We start from the raw sequence: 20,913 nt of genomic DNA, 5'->3' as shown, positions 1-20,913 counted from the left end.
TTCCCAGGAGGAGAATGTAGGATGAGCGATGAAGGCCCTTTAACATCTTCACCCCCCTCCAGCCCCGGACCAACTCATTGTGGGCACTGGCCCATAAAGCCTTGGGCTCCTCATTCCCAGCCATGGACTTGCCAGGAGGAGAAGGTAGGACAAGCAAGGGAGGCCCATTAACATCTTCACCCCCCTCCAGCCCCGGACCAACTCAGCGTGGGCACTGGCCCATAAAGCCTTGGGTGAGACTAAGAATATTATTTTGTTGCTAATTTTTAGTCTCCCCTTTTTGGGGGTATTAGATTGTAATCTTTTAATTATAATTTCTTAACTGTAATCTTGTAACTTGCTATGCTGTATTTGTTTTATTATTTCAATGTTTATTGGCATTTGCTTTGTTAATTTTTGAATGAGGGGTTGGGAATGGGGATTTCCTTTTGATAATTATTGATTTGAATGTAATCTTTTGTGTTATCCTTTGTTATTATTGAATTGTTATGAAGTTGTTATTATTATTATTATTACTATTTACTATGTATTGCTACCCTCCCCCTGTCATAAAAGCATAATAAACGCTAAAAGAGATTGAACCAAAGAAGAAGTTAAAACAATGGTGTACAATAACAATTAAAAGAGATTCCACCTCAGCATTAGGAGGAACTTCCTGACAGTAAGGGCTGTTCGACAGTGGAACAAACTCCCTTGGAGTGTAGTGGAGTCTCCTTCCTTAGAGGTCTTTAAACAGAGGCTGGATGGCCAACTGTCAGGGGTGCTTTCATTTGGATTTCCTGCATGGCAGGGGGTTGGACTGGATGGCCCTTGTGGTCTCTTCTAACTCTACGATTCTATGATTCTATGATTCTATTTCAAGCAGAGACTAGGTAGAGTAAAAGGTAAAGAATAATTGGGGGGGGGAGAGAGGAGGCAGGTCAACAAGAATGCCTAATCCGGAAAGGCCTGCTAGAAGAGATCCATCTTAAGGCCTTTTTAAAGGTTTCCAAGGTGGTAATCTGATGGATCTCATGCAGCAGGTACATTCCAGAGTCTAGGAGCGGCTGCAGAAAAGAAGCACTGGGGTTACTAGCAAAAAGTCTAGTTCTCTCGGTTGAAGCAGATCTTCAACCTAGGTGCACATGTAGAAGTGCAATATCAAGGAAGGCAGTATTTACTTCGACTTTAGGTTCGAGCCAGGACTATGCCCATATTGTGAATTGCATCCAATTAGTCGTGACATCTATACAGGAAAGATTCTAGAGCAGATCATTAAACAGAGAGTCTGTGAACATCTAGAAAGCAATGCCAAATCACAAAAAGTCAACACGGGTTCAGAGAAAGAAGTCATGCCGGACAATCTGATCCTTTTTTGATAAAATTACCACCTGGTAGATGAAGGAATGCTGTGGATATAGTAACTTGATTTCAGTAAGGCTTTTGACAGAGTTCCCCATGACATTCTTGCAAACAAGCTAGTGAAATGTGGGCTAGACAGGCAACTGTTACAGGGATTTGTAATTGGTTGACTGGCCGAAACCAAAGAGTGATCAACAATGGCAGCTTTTCATCCTGGAGAGAAGTGACCATGGGGTCCCACAGGGCTCTGTCCTGGGCCCAGTGCTATTCAACATCTTTATCAATGACTGGGATGACAGAATTGGGAGCAACTTATCAAATTGCAGATGACACCAAAGTAGGAGGAGTGGCTGATACCCCAGAGGACAGGATCAAAATTCAAAATGACCTGAATAGACTAGAAAGCTGGGCCAAAGCTAACAAAATGAAGTTCAACATGGAGAAATGTAAGGTACTGCACTTAGGGCAGAAAAATAAAATGTACAGATATAGGATGGGGGACACTTGGTGAATGAGACATGTGTGAAAGGGATCTGGGAGTCCAAGTAGACCACAAGTTGAACATGAGTGAACAGTGAGATGTGGCAGCTAACAAGGCCAATGCGATTTTAGGCTGCATCATCAGTAAAAGTATAATATCTAGTCAAGGGAAGTAATAGTGCCACTATTTTGCTTTGGTCAGGCCCACACCTGGAATACTATGTCCAGTTCTGGGCACAACAATTTAAAAGGATGTTGAAAACTGGAACGTGTCCAAAGAAGGGCGACTAAAATGGGTGAAAGGTCTGGAAAACCATGCCCTACAGGAACGACTTAGGGAGCTGGGGATGTTTAGCCTGGAGAAAAGAAGGTGAAGAGGTGATATGATAGCCCTGATTAATACTTGAAGGATGTCATAACTGAGGAGGGAGATGACTTGTTTTCAGCTACTCCAGAGACTAGGACCGGCGCAATGGATGCAAGCACAGGAAAAGAGATTCCACCTCAACATTAGGAGGAATTCCGACAGTAAGGGCTGTTCACAGTGGAACAAACTCCCTTGGAGTGTAGTTTGAAGCTCCTTCCTTGGAGGTCTTTAAGCAGAGGCTGGATGGCCATCTTTCAGTGATACTTTGATTTAGATTTCCTGCATGGCAGGGGGTTGGACTGGATGGCCCTTGCGGTCTCTTCCAACTCTATGATTCTACGATCTTTGGGGGAATGTGTGGCACAGTGGTTTGAGTGTTGGATTACAATTATGGGGATCAGGGTTTGATTCTCAACTCAGCCATGAAACCCACTGGGTACCCTTGGGCAAGTCACACTCTCCGAGCCTCAGGGAAAGGCCAAGTCAAATGTCCTCTGGACAAATCCTGCCAAGAAAACCCCATGATAGGTTCACCTTAGGGTCACCATAAGTCAGAAATGTCCTGAAGGCACACAACAACAACCCCAACAACAACAACAACAACAACAACAACAACAACAATAATAATAACCAACAACAATAAACCCCATCTTGCACAGGTTTTCTATATATTTACTGATGTGTCTTTCCACTGTCCTGGAGCACCTCTGTCTTGTCTGGATTGAGCTTCAATTTGTTTGCCCTCATCCACTCCATTACTGATGCAGACATTGGTTTAAAACCAAAACTGGTTCCTTGGAGTTAGATGTAAATGGGAAAGAGAGTTTGGCAGCATCGGCATACTGGTGGTGTTTGAATGCCAAACCTCCTCCAGACACCTCTCCCTGCATTTTTGTGTACTGCTGTCCCCCCTTTCCCCATATCCACAGATTCTTTATTCACAGATTCAAATGTCATCAGCTTTAAAATATTCCAAATTTAGACAAAAATACAAGTATATATTCCAAAAATCAAACCTTAATTTTGCAGGGGGGAGGGGTTAAAATAAGGGATACAATTTTATTATGCCATTATATTTAGTGGAATTTGAGCATCCATGGATTTTGGTATCCACAGTGGGTTCTGGAACCAAATCCTAACAGATATCCAGGGCCTTCTGTTGATGCTGAATAGTTGAGGAACAGTCTGGAACCCCAAGGAACCCCACCGATCACTGGTCAAGAAGTCAAAGGGGAATCCCCAAATACCACCTTCAAGTTTGCTCACCCCTTCCAGGAAGGAACGAAACCATTTAAAAAACCATCCTGCTGATACCTCCATCAAGCATCATGGAGGACATTTTCTGTCTTTGTTAAAGTCCTGTTGGCTTGAGTACATGCAACAGGCTGGAGGAGGAGTTCATCTTGTCCTTCACCTCAGACAGTAAAGTCTCCAGCTGGCCCACCTTATTGACACCTGCTTTGATTTATGTATATGCAAGCTAATTTATTTCTAATCCTGATGACATTTATGCAACTCAATTATCCCTTGGATTTCTGAGAAGAGCAACCACAGCAACCACTCATTAATGATACAGAAAAATAAAAAAGCATATATCTCTCTCCTTTACAGGTTGCCCTCACTTCAATTAGAATAGCAAGGCACTGAGACCATCATTCTGTCACAACAAAAGAATGAATTATTTTCTCTTTCAGAATACAGCGTAACAAACGATGGTTATTATTGATCTCATGGGTGCATGGTGACATTCAGAGGGCATTGGTAGGATTCATTGACTTCTGAATCCCTGTTTTTAAAAATCCGTCCACCAAACCATATAATATGATTAGAGGGGGGAAAGTGTAACCAATGAAGAACTTAAGTCACTATCAGTTCATTTAGGTAGTTTCTGGGAACATTAATCTGCAAGAAGCCATGATAGACCCATCGATGATCTTAACCCATTATTCTTATACAGCAAGATACCGTATATATGGAGAAAGCACATTGTAAGTGGAGAGGCAAGGTGCATTGTCTTTTTTATTTTATAGTCAAGGAGTGGGATATAATCAATATCTTGTCTCTCTTAATGATGAATTTGCTAGGTTTTGAGCCTATGGGTACAATCATTGGTCAAAGCTCTGCCTGTACAGTTGGCCAAGACTGGCCAAGATTCTGCCTGTAAAGTGTCACTGCTATCCAGTGGAATTTTTTGCCCTCACAGCCATCTACTGGCCAGGAGCCAAAATGAAATACACAACTATATATCCCAGAGAAAGCAACAACTGCTACCCTCCCAAATTTCCCTCTCTTGCCCTCATGCATGTAGCTGCAGCTGGCTACTGTCCAGACATGCATGTGCTCCCCCCAGGCACTAACAGTCCACTCCACCCTTTCCCAGCAGTAAACAGTTGGGAAAGTGCATCCTTGCCCTTTAAAGCAACCTTGAGTAGTGGGAGAAGTGTTCTGTAAGCAGACAGTGGATACTTTCTTGTGCAATAAATATAAAAATATACACACTCACATAATCCAAGAACAGACACACATATGTTACCAACAGGATTCTGGTCATTGTCTTTTCCCATCCTATCAGTTATACAGAAGCGAGTATTGTTATTGTTATTGTTGCTAACAGCCCTCGAGTCGGCCCCAACTCATGGTGACCCTGTGGACCCCCTATCTTCCACTGCTCTATTTAGGTCCTGCAGATTCAGGTCCACATCTTCCATGATTGAGTCTATTGGCATGAGGTCTTCCTCTCTTTCTACTTCCCTCCACCCTTCCTAGCATTATTATCTTTTCTAATGAGTCATGTCTTCTCATGATGAAGCCAAAGGACAACAGTCTCAATTTGATCATACTGGCTTCCAGGGAGATTTCTGGCTCTATCTACTCAAAGACCATTTGTTTGTCTTTTTGGCTGTCCATAGTATCCTCAGCTCTCTTTACCAGCACCACATCTCAAATGAGCTGGTTTTCTTTCTGTTGGTTTTCTTCACTGTCCATTTCTCATATCTTTACAAGGTAATGGGGAATACAATGGCTTGGGTGATTCTAACTTTAGTGTTCAGTTGTATATCTACTCTTTATGTTCTTGTCTAGTTTTTTTCATAGCTCCCTCACCATTCCTAGTCTTCATCTGATTTCCTGACTGCAGTTTACATTCTGATTAATGTTTGATCCAAGGTATGGGAACTACAGTCAGCCCTCCTTATCCATGGATGTTTTAATCCATGGATTCAAGCATCCATGGATTGAAAATATTTTTTTAAAAAAATATAAATTCCAAATAGCAAACGTTGGTTTTCCATTTTGTATAAGAGACACCATTTTGCTATGCCATTATATTTAATGGGAATTGAGTATCCATGGATATTGTTATCCATAGGGCGGGGATGGTCCTGGAACCAAACCCCAGCAGATTACAAGGACCTACTGTATTTAACTATTTCAATTTCCTCATTGTCCAAGTTGAATTTATGTAGTTTCTCCATGGTCATTATTTTTGTTTTCTTTATTTTCAGTGCCAAACCTGCCTTTGCACTTTCTTCTTGTTGTTATTATACTCTGTGAAACATGCAATGCTTCCATTAACATATGGCCAGGTATGTTGACTTCAGGGACTGTTGGCTGCTGACATGGATCTGTTCTAGGTCACAAAGAATACCAGTGGATTGTCCTGATTCGAAATAGGTCAGCAGCCTGATTCGAAATCAGTGCAGCTGATCAGTGCACAAGAAGGAACAGCACAGTAGCAATCAGGAACTGGAGTGGGTGAGAATTTTATTTGGCCCTGTTGTCAGAGGGGAAATGAGTCTGCTCTCTAATTTACTGCAGGAACAGGAACATCATGATGGAGTTCAGCTGTGGAAAATTTCACACTTTTCATTAGCATGGTTATATCAGTAATCTGAAACAATTCAGAAATTAGAGCTACAATCCTGCAAATTGGTACTTTATAATACAAAAGAACTTTCTTTCAAGCTACAGTGATAGTATTACACTCCAATTTTGGGAAGTGGGTGGCGCTGATAACATTTTAGCACCCACTTGTAAGATTAAAGGAAATATCTAAGGTGCTGAATCGGAGTTTAGGAAAAACCTGGAGCTGATTCACTGCCCTACTGACATGGAAGCCATGACTACCACTAGCTTTTTAAAAGAAAAAAAAATCCCCCAAATTTGCATATTCCTTCATATAGTCCATGGAAATAAATTATTTTCAGGGGGAAGAGGAATGTGTCAATGGTTTTTACCTATTATTTTCTTATACGGTTAGAGAGGTTGGACTAGGTGACCCTTAGGGTCCTTTCTAATTCTATCATTATGTAAATCTAAGAGTGGCACTGTTTTTTAAAAAAGTGTAAGAAAATGAGCCTTGACTGTGAAGGATCTCCTAGATTTCCTCTGTTCTTTTTTTTTTAATATGCAAACAGCTCTGCTAGTGCAGAGGTATGTCTCCTGCCAGCCATGATTAATTCAGCATTTCTCACTATGTCTCATTTTGATTATAAATGATAACAATTTGATTTATGAGCTTTGCCAGCTGAATATTCTAGGTTGCCAAAAAAAGAACACTTGGATTCCCTCCCCCACATCCCTCAGACAAACTGGCTCTGCTCATCTGGGGGTGGACAGGAGAGAGTGAAGATGACTCACTGGAAGCAGAAAAGGCTTTCAGTTCTGAGTAGGTTGTCTGAATGTAGATCAGAGCAGTGACAGCAAGAAATCACTGAAACAATGGGATACTTTAGTGAGGAGTTGATGAGTCCAATCAATTTCAGGATCAGGTGGGAGAGGAACATAGAATTACAGCAGGACTTGCTTACTGCAAACCCTTGTGGCAGTGATGAGAATCATACATGGACCTTTAGACAACTTCACAAACTGGGAAAGTGATGTGCCCATTTTGAGTGAGTGCAATAGTAACACCCATTCACTGTAACTTTTGTGACCTGTCTAGGAAACACTCAGTTACACCAACACCATTGTGTGACCAGTCGAGGAAGCTATCTGTAAGACTGGCTGTGATCAGCCATGTGACCAGTCTAGGAAACAATCTGTAACACCAACACCACTGCTTGTGATCATCCATGTGTCCAGTCTAAAAAACAATCAGTAATGCCAACACCATGTGACCAGTCTAAGAAACAATCCATGTAACTAGGAAACAATTGTCCATACGACAAGTCTAGGAAATAATCAGTAATACAAACATGATTGGCTCTCATCACCTGTGTAACCAGTCTAGGAAATACTGCTCTGCTCTCAATTTGATTTGTTCACTCCCTGTGATGTTGTCATGAAGCTAGATGTGATTGACTTGGCAGCATCTCTACTGGGCTAATGTTTTTATCTTTTTTTTTTTTTTACATACATGTGTGTGTGCGCCTTTATCTTGCCTGTTGACTGATGGCAACCCTGTGAAATTCATAGGTTTTCCTTAAGGAAGGAATACTCAGAGGTAGTTTACCATTGCCATCATCAGAAAATAGCTTATAAGCAACTGGTATTCTTTGAGAGTCTTTCCCAACTCTTTTTTTTTTTTCCAAAGAAAGTTCCATATCTTAAACGGCTGTGTGGCAAACAAATGCATCATGCTTGCCACTATGCTAGGAACAGCTGTCCATATTGGATTTGGCTGATGCAGATGTCTAAAATTTTTATTCATCTTCACACACACAAATTTAGCATTATTTTTTTCCGCCAATGTGATGGTGAGATGTGAAATAAAATTTGTAAGCTATCACAGGACTGAGAATAAAATAATTTTAATTGAGTAATGCATGCAAAAAGATCCAGTGTGATGTAGTGGTTGGAGAATTGAATTCTCTGTTCAGCCCTGGAAACCCATTGGGTAGCCTTGGGCAAATCACATACTCTGAGCCTCAGAAAACCCCACGATAGATTCACTTTAGGATTGTGTTAAGATTGAGAGAGCAGTCGCCATTCAACTCCAAGCAATCTTGGATGAAACGGATTATCTAGATCCATTTTAAACCGGTTTTAGGGCAGGCTATGGAGTTGAGATGGCCTTGGTTGCCTTAGTTGATGATCTCCGTCTGGGCACTGACAGGAGAAGTGTGACCCTACTGGTGCTCTTGGATCTCTCAGCGGCCTTCGATACCATCTCTCTGGAATGCCTGAGAGAGCTGGGAATCGGAGGCTCTGCCCTGCAGTGGTTCTGGTCCTACCTCTCGGGTAGATTCCAGATGGTGTCGCTTGGGGACAGTTATTCGACCAAGAGGGAGCTGAAGTTGGGCATCCCTCAAGGCGTGATTCTGTCCCCAATGCTGTTCAACATTTACATGAAGCCACTGGGAGAGATCATCCGGAGACATGGAGCAGGGTGTTATCAGTACTCTGATCACACCCAAATATATTTCTCTATGTCTCAGACTGATGCAGTGACTAAGGATGGCATCTCTCCTCTGAATGCGTTTTGAATCGGTAATGGACTGGATGAGGGAAAACTCAAGTTGAATCCAGGTAAGACAGAGGTACTAGTAATAGGGACTCCCAATCCGGGAATGGAGTTATGTCAGCCAGTTCTGGATGAGGTCACACTTCCCCTGAAGGACTCTGTCCACAGTTTGGGGGTGCTCCTAGTTTCGTCTCTCCATCTGACAGCTCAGGTGGATGCGATGGTCAGGAGCACTTGCTTTCGGCTTCGGCTGATGCGCCAACTGCGCCCCTTCCTGGAGCAGAAAGACCTTGAAACAGTAGTACATGCACTGGTAACCTCTCCACTCAACTTTTGTAATGTGCTCTACATGGAGCTACCTCTGTGTCAAGTTCAGAAACTTCAACTGGAACAGAATATGGCAGCCAGGCTGGTTACTGTCACATCTAGATTTACCCACACTACACCAGTTTTAAAATCCCTTCACTGGCTGCCTGTTAGTTTCTGGGCAAGGTACAAAGTGTTGGTTTTAACCTTTAAAGCCCTACATGGCTTGGGTCCTGACTTCTTGCGGGAATGCCTTCTCCCTTATCATCCTCTCTGCACTCTTCGTTCTGCTGGGAAGAATCTGCTTCAACCAAAGAGGACTAGACTTTTGGCAGTGACCCAGCACTCCTTTTCAGCAGTTGCTCCTAGACTCTGGAACGACCTGCCGGACGAGATCCATCAGATTACCACCTTGGAAATTTTTAAGAAGGCTACTAAGACGGATCTCTTCCGGTAGGCCTTTCCAGACTAGGTCCACCTCTATTATCCTGCCTCCCCCCCCCACACACACACACTTCTTTCCCCTTTTCTCCATCCCTTTTTCCATCCTATCTGATCCCCACTATACATTTCTCTCTCTCTCTCTCTCTCTCTCTCTCTCTTTTTTTTTTTTAACAAATCTTCCATTGATTTTAACTGTGATTTTATACTACTGTTTTAATATTTGTCTGGTTTAATCTCTTTTTAGTATTACTATGGTTTTATACTGGAGGGAGGGATAGGGGAGGGATAAGGGTTTTAGAATTTAAACTGTATCTTCTTTTATTGTCGTAATCTGCTTGGATTCCAAGTGATTAAGCGGAATATAAATTATTATTATTATTATTCTGAAGTTATACTATGACAAATGTAGACAAGCCATGGAAGTGTTAGTTTGGAATATCAGTATGCAAAGGGGTCTTGTATCCCCCTTTGAGACTAACTGTGTGAAAGTCGTTGTAGCATAAGCTTTCTTAGATTTTGTCTATTTTCATGCATCTGAAGATGTAGACCAAGTCTACAAAAGCTTATGCTACACCTTCTTTTGCTCAGTTCATCTCAAAGGTGCTACAAGATCCCTTTATATATTTTGTAGTTCAGATATTTCATAGGTTTTCTCCTTGCCTCCTTGTTTCCTTATTGTTTTTCTGCTTGATTATATCATTTTGTGGGCAGAGAATTATGAATGATGCTGCAATAGCTAAGAGATAAAACAGATCGTCTCCCCCCACCAGATCTTTTTCTTTCTTTCTTTCTTTCTTTCTTTTCAGATTATTTGAAAATCAAATTGTGTCAAAGGGGAAATGGGAGAATAAGGTTCAAGATTTTAAAGTGTGTGTGTGTGTGTGTGTATCAAGATAAGCAAAGTAATGTTTTGGTTGACATATTAAACTTAAAACTGTGCTAAAAATGTGTGAGAGTCTAGGAATGATAGCAAGCTCTCCAATGTGTGTGGGGGAGAAATGGTTCTCCCCCCACCCACAACAACAAATCACAAATACACAGAAATGCCTTTTCAATCTAAAAATGGTTTTAACATTCTGCATAACTGTAATAGGAAACAGTTCACGTCATCAAAATGAAGGTACACCATACCACCTCCCCCAAAAAACTGGTTAGCTAGATTGTGAGATAAAATTCACAGCATGCGTTCCTTGAAACTCACCCACATGTTAGACTTACACTGATATTCATATTTTATCTGCAATCTTTCTAGGTGAAGATATTTTCTTTGCTTACGAGCTTAGAGGAATGATAGCAATCTCCTTCTGCGCCATGTTACAGAGGCCTCCAGGGGATTAATCTCAGCTTGCCATCTGCACACAACCTCTCATGGTCTCACGATCAATTTGTCTCGTAAGCAAGGTCTTCGATGATGATGGGGGGTACTTCTTCTTTGGGTTTTTTTCAAACTTTCTAACTTTGGGGAACACCTGCTTTTTAGGTGGAAGGTCGCAAACTGAGTCTCCACTCGGGCTGTTCGCAGGAGCAAAAAGAAGTGGTTTCACCACATTTTGTGCCTTACCTGTTTGAACAACTTACATGGCCAAAATGGGAGGAAATCACGCTGAAGCCATGCTCTGGGGCTAACCATCGGAACAAAATAACTCCCAGTTTGCTATAAACCATGGCATTTATAGAACCATAGAACTGGAAGGGTTCACAAGGACTATCTAGTCCATGCAGGAACACAAAACTAAATCTATCCCAAAAGATGGCCTTCCTATCTGTGCTTAAAGACCTCCAAAGATGGAGAGACCATCACTCTCTGAGGCAGTCTATTCCACTGTCAAAAACCTATTATAACAAAGGGGTCCTTCCTAATGTTTCAGTAGAATCTGTTTTCTAATCATTTGAATCCAGTGCTTCATGTTCTCTGGAGCAGCAGAAAAGGATCTTCACCGTGAAGTCGAAGGCGTTCGTGGCCAACATCCATAGTTTTTTGTGGGTTTTTCGGGCTATGTGGCTATGTTCTAGCAGAGTTTCTTCCTGACGTTTTGCCAGGAACTGTGGCTGGCATCTTCAGAGAATGTTTGCCTGGAAAGGACTTGGCTATATATATTGTGTGACCTGGAAAGGCAAGAGTGATTTGCATGTATGATTTGGCAGGAGCAACAAACAATACACATGCAAATCACTCCTGCCTTTCCAGGTCACACAATATATATAGCCAAGTCCTTTCCAGGCAAACATTCTCTGAAGATGCCAGCCACAGTTCCTGGTGAAACATCAGGAAGAAACTCTGCTAGATCATGGCCACATAGCCTGAAAAACCCACAAAAAATGATCTTCTTCACCATTCATTGGGATACTAAAGCTGGAACCCTATTGGTTTATCCCAAGTATAGTAGACCCACTGAGTGAATGGTTGAATCATGTGTCAAAACAAAGGTAAGTCTAATGGTTTCATTTGGTCTATTCTAGTTGAGACTAGCAGTAAGATTTGGACATTTAACAGAATTGTCTTGATTAACTGTGTCACAGAAACCCCATCTTTTCTGTTTCTTTTTGCACTCAGAAGTTTCAACTAAAACTTGCTTTGAAACCTGAAATCTGAAATATCCTTGGTCCTTGACCCCCCTTGCAAAGACCCTGGCTTGCTGCATTTCAAATATATGTTGGATTCCAATAGAAACCCGTTCCCTGAGTTTAAAGTAGCTAGTGTGGGAATAGGATAGAACAGTGATGGCGAACCTATGGCACGCATGCCAGAGGTGGCAGTCAGAGCCCTCTCTGTGGGCACAAGTGCCATCGCCCCAGCACAGAGTTTGGCAGTTTGTTACTAGAAAGCCAGAGGGACATGGCACTTTGCAATAAATAAGTGGATTTTGGGTTGCAGTTTGGGCACTCAGCCCATAAAAGGTTCACCATCACTGGAATAGAATGTCTAAAAAGTTGAATAACAACACACTGTGCTGCAACATTTTGTTGCATTACTTAATGATTAAAATGTTCACCTGAGTTCCTTGAGGGAATGTAATGGCTGACTAGGGATTTGAATCCACTCAAGAAAAAGAAGGGCAGCATTCTGCCCAGTCTGTCATACTGGGCAGAGCAAAGTTATAGCTAGGTAATATGAACATGAGCTATTTAGCATAGTTTAGCTTCAAGCTGGAATGCTTCCAACCTGTGCCAATGGATTTAATGGCCTGAGCCTCATTTTATGTGCAGTGCAACGTACCATTAATTGAAGGTAAATGTCACGAGAAGACTGTGTTTCAAACATAGCACAACTTTTGCCTGTTCCCAATGAAGGGTGGGTGCCCCACATTGAGGATCCCGTTTCCCCACTGTCCGACATTGTGTTTGTCTTGTTGCACAATTCCCTGATTGTGTCTTGTTAAATCGTTTCTCTGTTCTCTTACAGCAGGGCCAATCGGTAAACCAAGCAACCATGAGGAGAGAGGAGGCAGGCAGTGTATAATGGAGAGGGAATGAAATGAACGATCAATGCTTTGGCTGGCTCAACTGAGCAATTTCAAGGATGTACAGAATTCCCCTGATGAATTTCACTGGGCTTAGCCAAACCCTTTTTGGCTTGCCACAACATTTCTTCAGCATCTCTCCAGACTGTGAAGTTCACTTTTTAAAAGGGATCAAAGCTGGGTCCACTCTGGTCTTCAATCCTACTCATATTAACCACTGCATGGAGAGCTTCTTTCCACCCGCTGGACAGTCAAGCAGTGGCAGGTGGAAACTCCCATGACAGTGGGGCAATGGAGCCACTCCAGGTTTTCTAAGAGGTTAAGCTGTCGAAGGTCCTGAACCCAGTTCCCCAAATAGATTCAAAACATTGAATTATTCCTTGTGCTAACACTTAGAGTTAACCACTGACATGATAGTCAAGACTCATGTCATGAATGCATCCAATATTAGTGACAGACAAACGATTCCAATAGCACAGCTTGAACTGTGTACTGTATATGTATGTGTACGTCAGGGTCTACTTGACATCATAACAAGAGGAATAACTCTGAAAAAAGTCTCTGTTTTTGGTTCCTGGCAGGAATATCCATCTAAGCCTCAACATTTCCACACAACAAAATTTAGTAGCAAGTCTGATAATATTGATAGACAGCCAGTGTGGTTTAGTGGTTTGCTTGTTGGACTTAAGTGTGTCTATGCATGAATGTGCTTGTTTTCTGCATAGCTGGGGAACATTGGAGCTGAGATCTTACAACAAGGAGACAACGTGTCACTATACAATCACTTTGGCTACTGCTTCACCATGGAATTAATGCAGTCTGACACTGCTTTAACTGATAGGGCTCAATGCTGTAGAATTCTGGGATTTGCCATTTTGTAAAATATTTAGCCTTCTCTATCAGAAAGATCTGGTGGCACAACAAATGGCAAATCCCAGGATTCTATAGGATAGAGCCAGGATAGTTAAAATAGTATCAAACTGAGGAGTGGCAGTAGCCTTAATGTGTAGGTAGGGGGTCTTTTTTCCATTCTGAATCCACTGGTTTGTGTTCTAGTCTCTGGATCATCCCACCTACCCTGCCAACATGCACAGTGCTCATTCACCCTTCAAATGTATTCTTTGCTGAAGGTTAACAAGGTGTGAAAATAAAGGCTAACAAGAAATGGTGCATTTTATGTCAGCTAGAGGACACTCATCTACTCCAAGTGCAGCACTAAGTGAATGGCTATAAATGCCAGTCAGTAAATCAAGAGTGAAGAATTCCTAATCAGAAACGTTTTCAGTGCCACTGAGCAAGTACAACATTAAATGAATCGCAAATGAATTCCGTTCTTCTTCCCCACTTTGAGTTAAGAGATATGATCTGCAAAATTCAGTGCTAGATGGCATGTTTTGAATACTGGGACCACCACTTCAATTTGTGTCATCTCTATGTTAAAATAAAAAAAATCAAGGATTTAACATGCTCACTATTTTACTTTTCTAGGCAGGATAGGGAGGGCATGGATTTGACTAGTTGAACCTTTTTGGTCCTAAACTGCATGCTTATTAAACACCTCAAAGTCTGTAACACCACTAAAGAAGCCTGTGGATGAATTGTAGAAGAAGGGTGAATCTACCTGATACCAAGTATGGATTTATATTGAATTTTGGGTACCTTGCGATCTGAAGCCATGACCCCTGACTGACCCCACAGCAAGCCACCATTAACCGAAAGGCGAGCAGACCGCAAAGGCATGGTCTCAAGATTTGAAATTTTCCAGAGGAAGTTTTGAGAGTTGCTAGACCAGATTTGCAGAGACCCATTCACGGAGGACAATAGCTATGGCTCCCTCCTTCATGAGTCAGTGATTAACTTAACGGCTCAACCATCAAGGTATCTGCTCTCTTGAATGGTGTCAGACCTCTTGCATTGTACAACCATTGTGTAGATTTCAGCTTAGACAAAGATAAGCAATCAGAGCCTTTGTCCACCAGGCTGCCATCACCTGAGGATACGTTTAGCAGTATATAAGGACCCCGCTTTTTGCCCTTCAGTGGACTTGTAGAGCAGAAGTTCCAAGCCTGAGTTCCTGGCTTGTCGAGCTTCCAGCTCCGAGCCTGAGTTCCTAGAGCATCTTGCTCTGCTGAAATCACTTGAGCGAAGCCAAACTCACTGTCACCGGGCCTGTAGTTAGCTTTGCCTGCCGGAACTCAGCTCCAAAGCCACCGCGGCCGCTCTTTCCTTTCCCCTTCCCGCAGCCATGATCCACTATCCATCCCACATCTCATCCGGTTCCTTGGAGAAGACATCTAAGGTAAATATTCCCAACGGTGCCTCTCTCTTCCTTCCTTTACTCCCCGAACTCACCCCTCCCTGCTATAGTACTGAATGTGTGTGTGTGTGTGATCCCTTTTGTTGTGTGGCTTTAATAAATGTTCATTGTTTAATTGCACCTCATTGGTATCAAAGTCTCTGTCTCTTGGGGGTGGACTAGGCGACCTTTGGTATACACTAAGGGACAAGATCCCGCTGCGTGCGTTGTTAGGACACGCCTCTTGTATAATTCCCCTACTTCGATCCTTCCTAACATACCCTAGAAATAATGAAGTTTGACACCATTTTAACTGCCATGGCTCCATCTTACAGAATTGTGGGATTTGTAGTTTGGGGATGCACCAGCACTCTTTGGCAGAGAAGGATAGAGACTGTGTAAAAATACAAATCCCTGGATACCATAGGATGGAGTTACAGCACTTAAAGTGGTGTCAAACTGTGTTATATTTATAGGGCAGATGTACCCTAGGAAGGATGGAAGGGAGGGAGGGAAGGGAGAGGCAGAAGCCAGAAGAAAGTAAAGAAGGGATCAGGAAAAAAAATCATTTAATTAGCCAAATGCCGAGCACTATGTTACCAAAAATATACAAAAGGAATGCAAATGAAATCAGAACAGTGCATCCTAAATAATAATAATGATGATAATAATAATAATGATGGACAGACCTAGAAAATAAAATCAATAAAATTTAGAGGCTAATGGATGACTCACAGCCCCTCCTCTCCTCATTCAGAAAGACTCACTCAATTTCCATACAGATCAATTTAAAAAAAATAATACTCTCTTTAGGTATCCCTGGGAAGAAACTACTCCATTTCCACTGGTAACTTTTAGGATTGTTTAAAGTCAGCTCTCGAAATGATTAATTGGAAGTCTGGAAATAGGTAAACGCTGCACTATTAGCCTGTCTCCCCCGTAGTGAGATACAAATGTAGCCCAATAAATCCTTCCAAGTCTACGGTTTGAATATTTCATACGTCAGGAAAAGAAATGGGTCTAATGAATTTTGCTTGTGAGCTACCCTGGAAGAAAAGACTGCAAATGCAAATTAGGGAGGGAATAGCTGGGAACTAATGTACGAGAGAAAAGTTTTTCCAAGTCTTTGTATCAAATGTAATTATTCATCCTCTGTACATAGAGCTATTGCAGTAAGTTAAGAACATGGATACATTGCTGCATTCAAATAGGTGCCTGGTAGCTGAAATTCCTATGTAATTATGATAAATACAGGTTATTAAATAGGTGTTCAACTTGTGCTTGCTTTTGTGTTGCTTGCTTCCTCATATATGTATCTAGTGATTTGCTGTGTTGTGTAGGGTGAAAGCAGAGTTCACGCATAGCTGGTACACAAAATAGGAAAGTTATGTGAGTTCCAAAACAGAAATTGAGTTGGAATTTACCCAAACTTCAGACACTACTGCCCTGCCTACTCAGCAAAGATCAGCTTTCACCAGGCTTTCTCTCAGGATGTTTCCCAGATACATTCTCAGGATATTTTTCATACTACAGTCAGCCCTCCACATTTGCGGCTTTGACTTTTGTGGATTTGATTATTCACGGATGTGATTAGTATGCTCTCTCTAGGAATTTGTAGGTCCTCCAGTGTGATTCTATGGTCAACGTCCATAGAATCACACTGAGAGAATATTTCTCTAGACATTTGTAGGTCCTCCAGCGCAATTCTATGGTCAATGTTTGGCAGATGTCAACCATAGATTTGCAACGGAGGACCTAGAAATTCCAAAAGAGATATTCTCTCAGGTTAAAAAAAAAATACTTCTTTATTTATGGTTTTCCCACTTTCATGGAGGTCCTGTGCCCCTAACCCCAGTGAATGTGGCGGGCCCACTGTATGAGGACATAAGACAGGTCCTACTGAATCAGACCAGACCAATACTCTCTTCATCCCACACCCTGTTCCTGCAGTAGCCATCCAGATGATTGTGGAGATGCTACCACACTGCAGAAATAAAGCAGTTTGACACTACCTTTACTTCCACAGCTCAATGCTATGGAAGTCTGGGATTGGTAGTTTAGTGAAGCACCAGAGTGCTCTGACAAGGGAGGTAAAATATCTCACAAAACTGCAGTGCAGCTGCAGCCTTTGTCATCATGAGATAACACATTTAGCTCTACTGCCACTTCAAAAATGACTTGTTAGAAGCAACACTCCACTATACAATTAGAGTACTATGATTTCACTTTAATTGGCATGCCAACATCTGATGGAACCCTGGGATTTGCATAATAGAGAAGGCTGTGCAGAATTCTCCAGAGAATTCTAGTGCCTACAAATCCCAGGATTCTATTGGATGTTGCCATGACATTTAAAATGGAATTGTGGTGCTGTAGTGTGAAAGAGCCCCAAGAATGCACAACTATATGGCTAGAATCTGATTAGGTGGGCTGCATCTGCACTGCAGAAATAATGCAGATTGACACTGTTTTAATTGCTATGGCCCAATGCTACAGAACTGTGGGATTTGTCATTCTGGGAGATATTTAGCTGGATTCTGGTGCCACAAGAAACTACAATTCCCAGAATGTCATAGCATTGAGCCATGGAAGTTAAAGCAGTGTCAAGCTTCATGATTTCTGCAGTGTAGATGCAGCTTTATTCCCAATTAGAATAGATTGTATTAATCAGTCATTGAATGTCAATAACATCCAAAAGCCACAAAACAGTGATACTTTTATTGTACCAACCAAAATGCACAAAATACATATTGCAAGATTTTGAAGCTCCACTGGCAAAGATGGTGAAAATCATACAAGAGTGGGGGGGAAATGACAGTGTTAGTCACAAGCCTTCATTTTATGAAGATGTGGCTGTTGTCAGTTCACCTGGTACTTGAGGGAAATTCATGCGAGAAGGAGGAAGGACCTGCCTGCAAGAATTTCCTTCCAGTACTATCTGAACTGAGAACAGCCACATCTTGGCAAAATGCAGGCTTGGGACTAACATCATCATAATTTTTCCCCCTCCTGTATGATTTTTACTATCTTTGCCTGATGAAGAAGCCAGTGGAGCTTCAAAAGCTTGCATCATGCATTTTGTGTATTCCGGTTGGCTCCAGAAAGGTATCACTAGTTTGCAGATTTTGGGATGTTATTGAACTTTGCTACATAGCCAACATGGACATGTTTTTGTTGAATGTTAAGTCATGGGCATGAATTTACAGGACCTAAGCAGATCTGCGAACGATAGGAAGTCTTGGATATGTCTCATTCACAGGGTCGCCATGAGTCGAGATAGAGTTGAGTGCATTTAACAACAGCAACAAACATCAACAAATAGATAAATTCAGTTGATCCAATCCAATGGTTCTGCACAATGATTTAAGCCCATGGGCAATGGTCACACTGGAAGGCATCTATTGCACTATGGACAAAAAAGTACAGCCTCATGTGTGAGGGAGCATAGGGATGTGCATGACTCCAACAGGATCCTGCTTCAATCTCACATTGTACTGCACAAACCAGAACTCCTAGGTTCTGGATTTTTTTCCCCGTCGGCAATACAAACTGTGCAGATCAACACCTAAAGCTGCACACTCTGTATCCTGTTGAGGCTAGTCTTTCTGCTCAAGATGGTTGGCACAGCTCCCCTGTCTGTGACCTTCTCCAGCTATAATTATGAAGTCACAACGGGTGTAATTACCATATAAAACGTCAGCATACTTTGGCCGAGTACATAATCATGGGGAGAAAGGTTGACGGGGCCTGCATTGTCAGATGTTTTTTAGTCTCCTACCCCCCCTTTGGGATCCCCCCCTTCCCTGCCTTCTGTTTTGGGACAGTATGGCTCCAGGTAGAAAGGGCTATGGCAGGTTCTTTGAGCAGAATGATTGAAGAGCAAACAGCTCCTTCATTCAACCCCATCATTTACAGGTTAGTCGCCATTTTATTCACACCACACTGTCATGTTCCCTACGGCTATCATCACCCTGGTTGGAAAAAGAATGAAAAACCCAGGTCCCTAAATCAACACGGAGCTTATCCATGGTTAAATTTACTGTCAGTTTGATATATGAAGTTACTGTGCAAACTTTCCATATTGCTAGTGCATGTCAGCATTCTCTCTTTAAAAGGCCCTCGGGTTTGTTTTGGCTTGTTTTCATTCCGGCTAAAGGCTCCTTTTCCTTTACTAGGGTTTGCATGGGGTGTATCCTGGTTGGAGCATTGGACTAGGACTCTGGAGACCAGGGTTTGAATCCTGGCTTGGCCATGAAAACCCACTGGGTGACCTTGGACGAGTTACACTCTCTTAGCCTCAGAGGATGTCAATGGCAAACCCTTCGAAGAAACTTGCCCCCCCCCTCAAAAAAAAACATGATAGGTTGGATTTCAGGTTGCCATACATTGGAAATGACTTGGAGGTACACAACAACAAACAAATCCATCCAGTTGTAGGTTATGCTCCACTTTACCTCACTGCCCTATTCTTTCCAAAGGTGTATCCACACTGCAGAATTAAAACATTCTGGCACCACTTTAACTGCCATGACTCCTCAGATTTGTAGTTTGATAAGGTATTGAGACTTGTCCCTCTCAGATTGCAAATGCCAAGATTCTGAAGGACAGAGTCATGGCATCCCATTAAAGTGGTGCCAAACTGTTTTAATTCTGCAGTGCAGACACACCATTGGGCAGTGAGGATAAAATGAGGCATACCCTCCAACTACCCCAATTTGGTAAGAACAGTCCTGATTAATCCTCTGTCATCCCACTTTTCCCCATTGTTTTTAACATGTCTCACTTCAGTGGCTTCACTAGGGGGGTGCGGACCACAACAGGTGAAACCTTAATGGGGGGTGACACCACTGATCCTCAAACACCTACTTTTTGGCAGAAATGGGTTATGGCATTCATCTGCTTCCCTTTAAAATGTGTTAAAAGATGGTGGGAGTGGGGTGAAGCTCAGTGGGAGGAGAAAAGAGAGGCCCCAGAATTATTAAAAAATTCAAATTTTAAAATTTTAATTTTTTTGAAATATTAACATTTTTTATTCTTTTTAAATTTTAACCAACTCTTCACTATGCATATGTAAATACATTTAGTTTGTGCATATGATATAGTAATTTGAAGGTATAATTTTAATTTTTCTAGCTGTTTATGTCACAACTATTAACTAGGAGCCCTGGTGGCACAACAGTTAAATGAATGTACTGCAGCCACTCACAAATCGCAAGGTTGCGAGTTCAATAGCAGCCAAGGGCTCAAGCTCAACGCAGCCTTGCATCCTTCCGAGGTCATAAACGAGTCCCCAGCTTTTGGGGGGCAATTGGCTTACACATTGTAAACTGCTTAGGGAGTGCTTAAATGCCCTGATAAGCGGTATAGAAATGTACTTGCTATTGTTATTACACTCAGTGCTATATGGGAATTACGATTTATGAATAACATTAGTGCAAAAAAAAGCATTGCTAAGATTCTGTATGGTGTGAAATGGGAGGAGGTCAATGGGGGGGGGGTGACACCATGAGGTACTGCACTGGGTGACAGCAACCCTAGGGATGCCACTGTCTCACTTGCAGTCTCCTCCTCCCATTTTCCCCTTTCATCCTGCCTTTCCTCAATTGCTGCACTTTCAGTTCAAAGTGAAAATGCAATTTTCACTCAGTTAACTCACCAACGGACACTGGAGAGAAGGGGGCAGAAACTTGCTGTTTCCATTAAGCTCAGGTAAAAGCCAACTGCTACAACCTCTCCTAGCTTATGAGTTCCTCGTTAATAACATTTCCCATCCTGAACCCAACAGGATATGGTCAAGATAGAAAAAAACTATTGA

Source organism: Sceloporus undulatus, chromosome 5, assembly GCF_019175285.1.
Source record: "Sceloporus undulatus isolate JIND9_A2432 ecotype Alabama chromosome 5, SceUnd_v1.1, whole genome shotgun sequence".
In the NCBI taxonomy this organism is placed as follows: Eukaryota; Metazoa; Chordata; class Lepidosauria; order Squamata; family Phrynosomatidae; genus Sceloporus; species Sceloporus undulatus.
Note: the sequence above shows the minus strand (reverse complement) of the source record.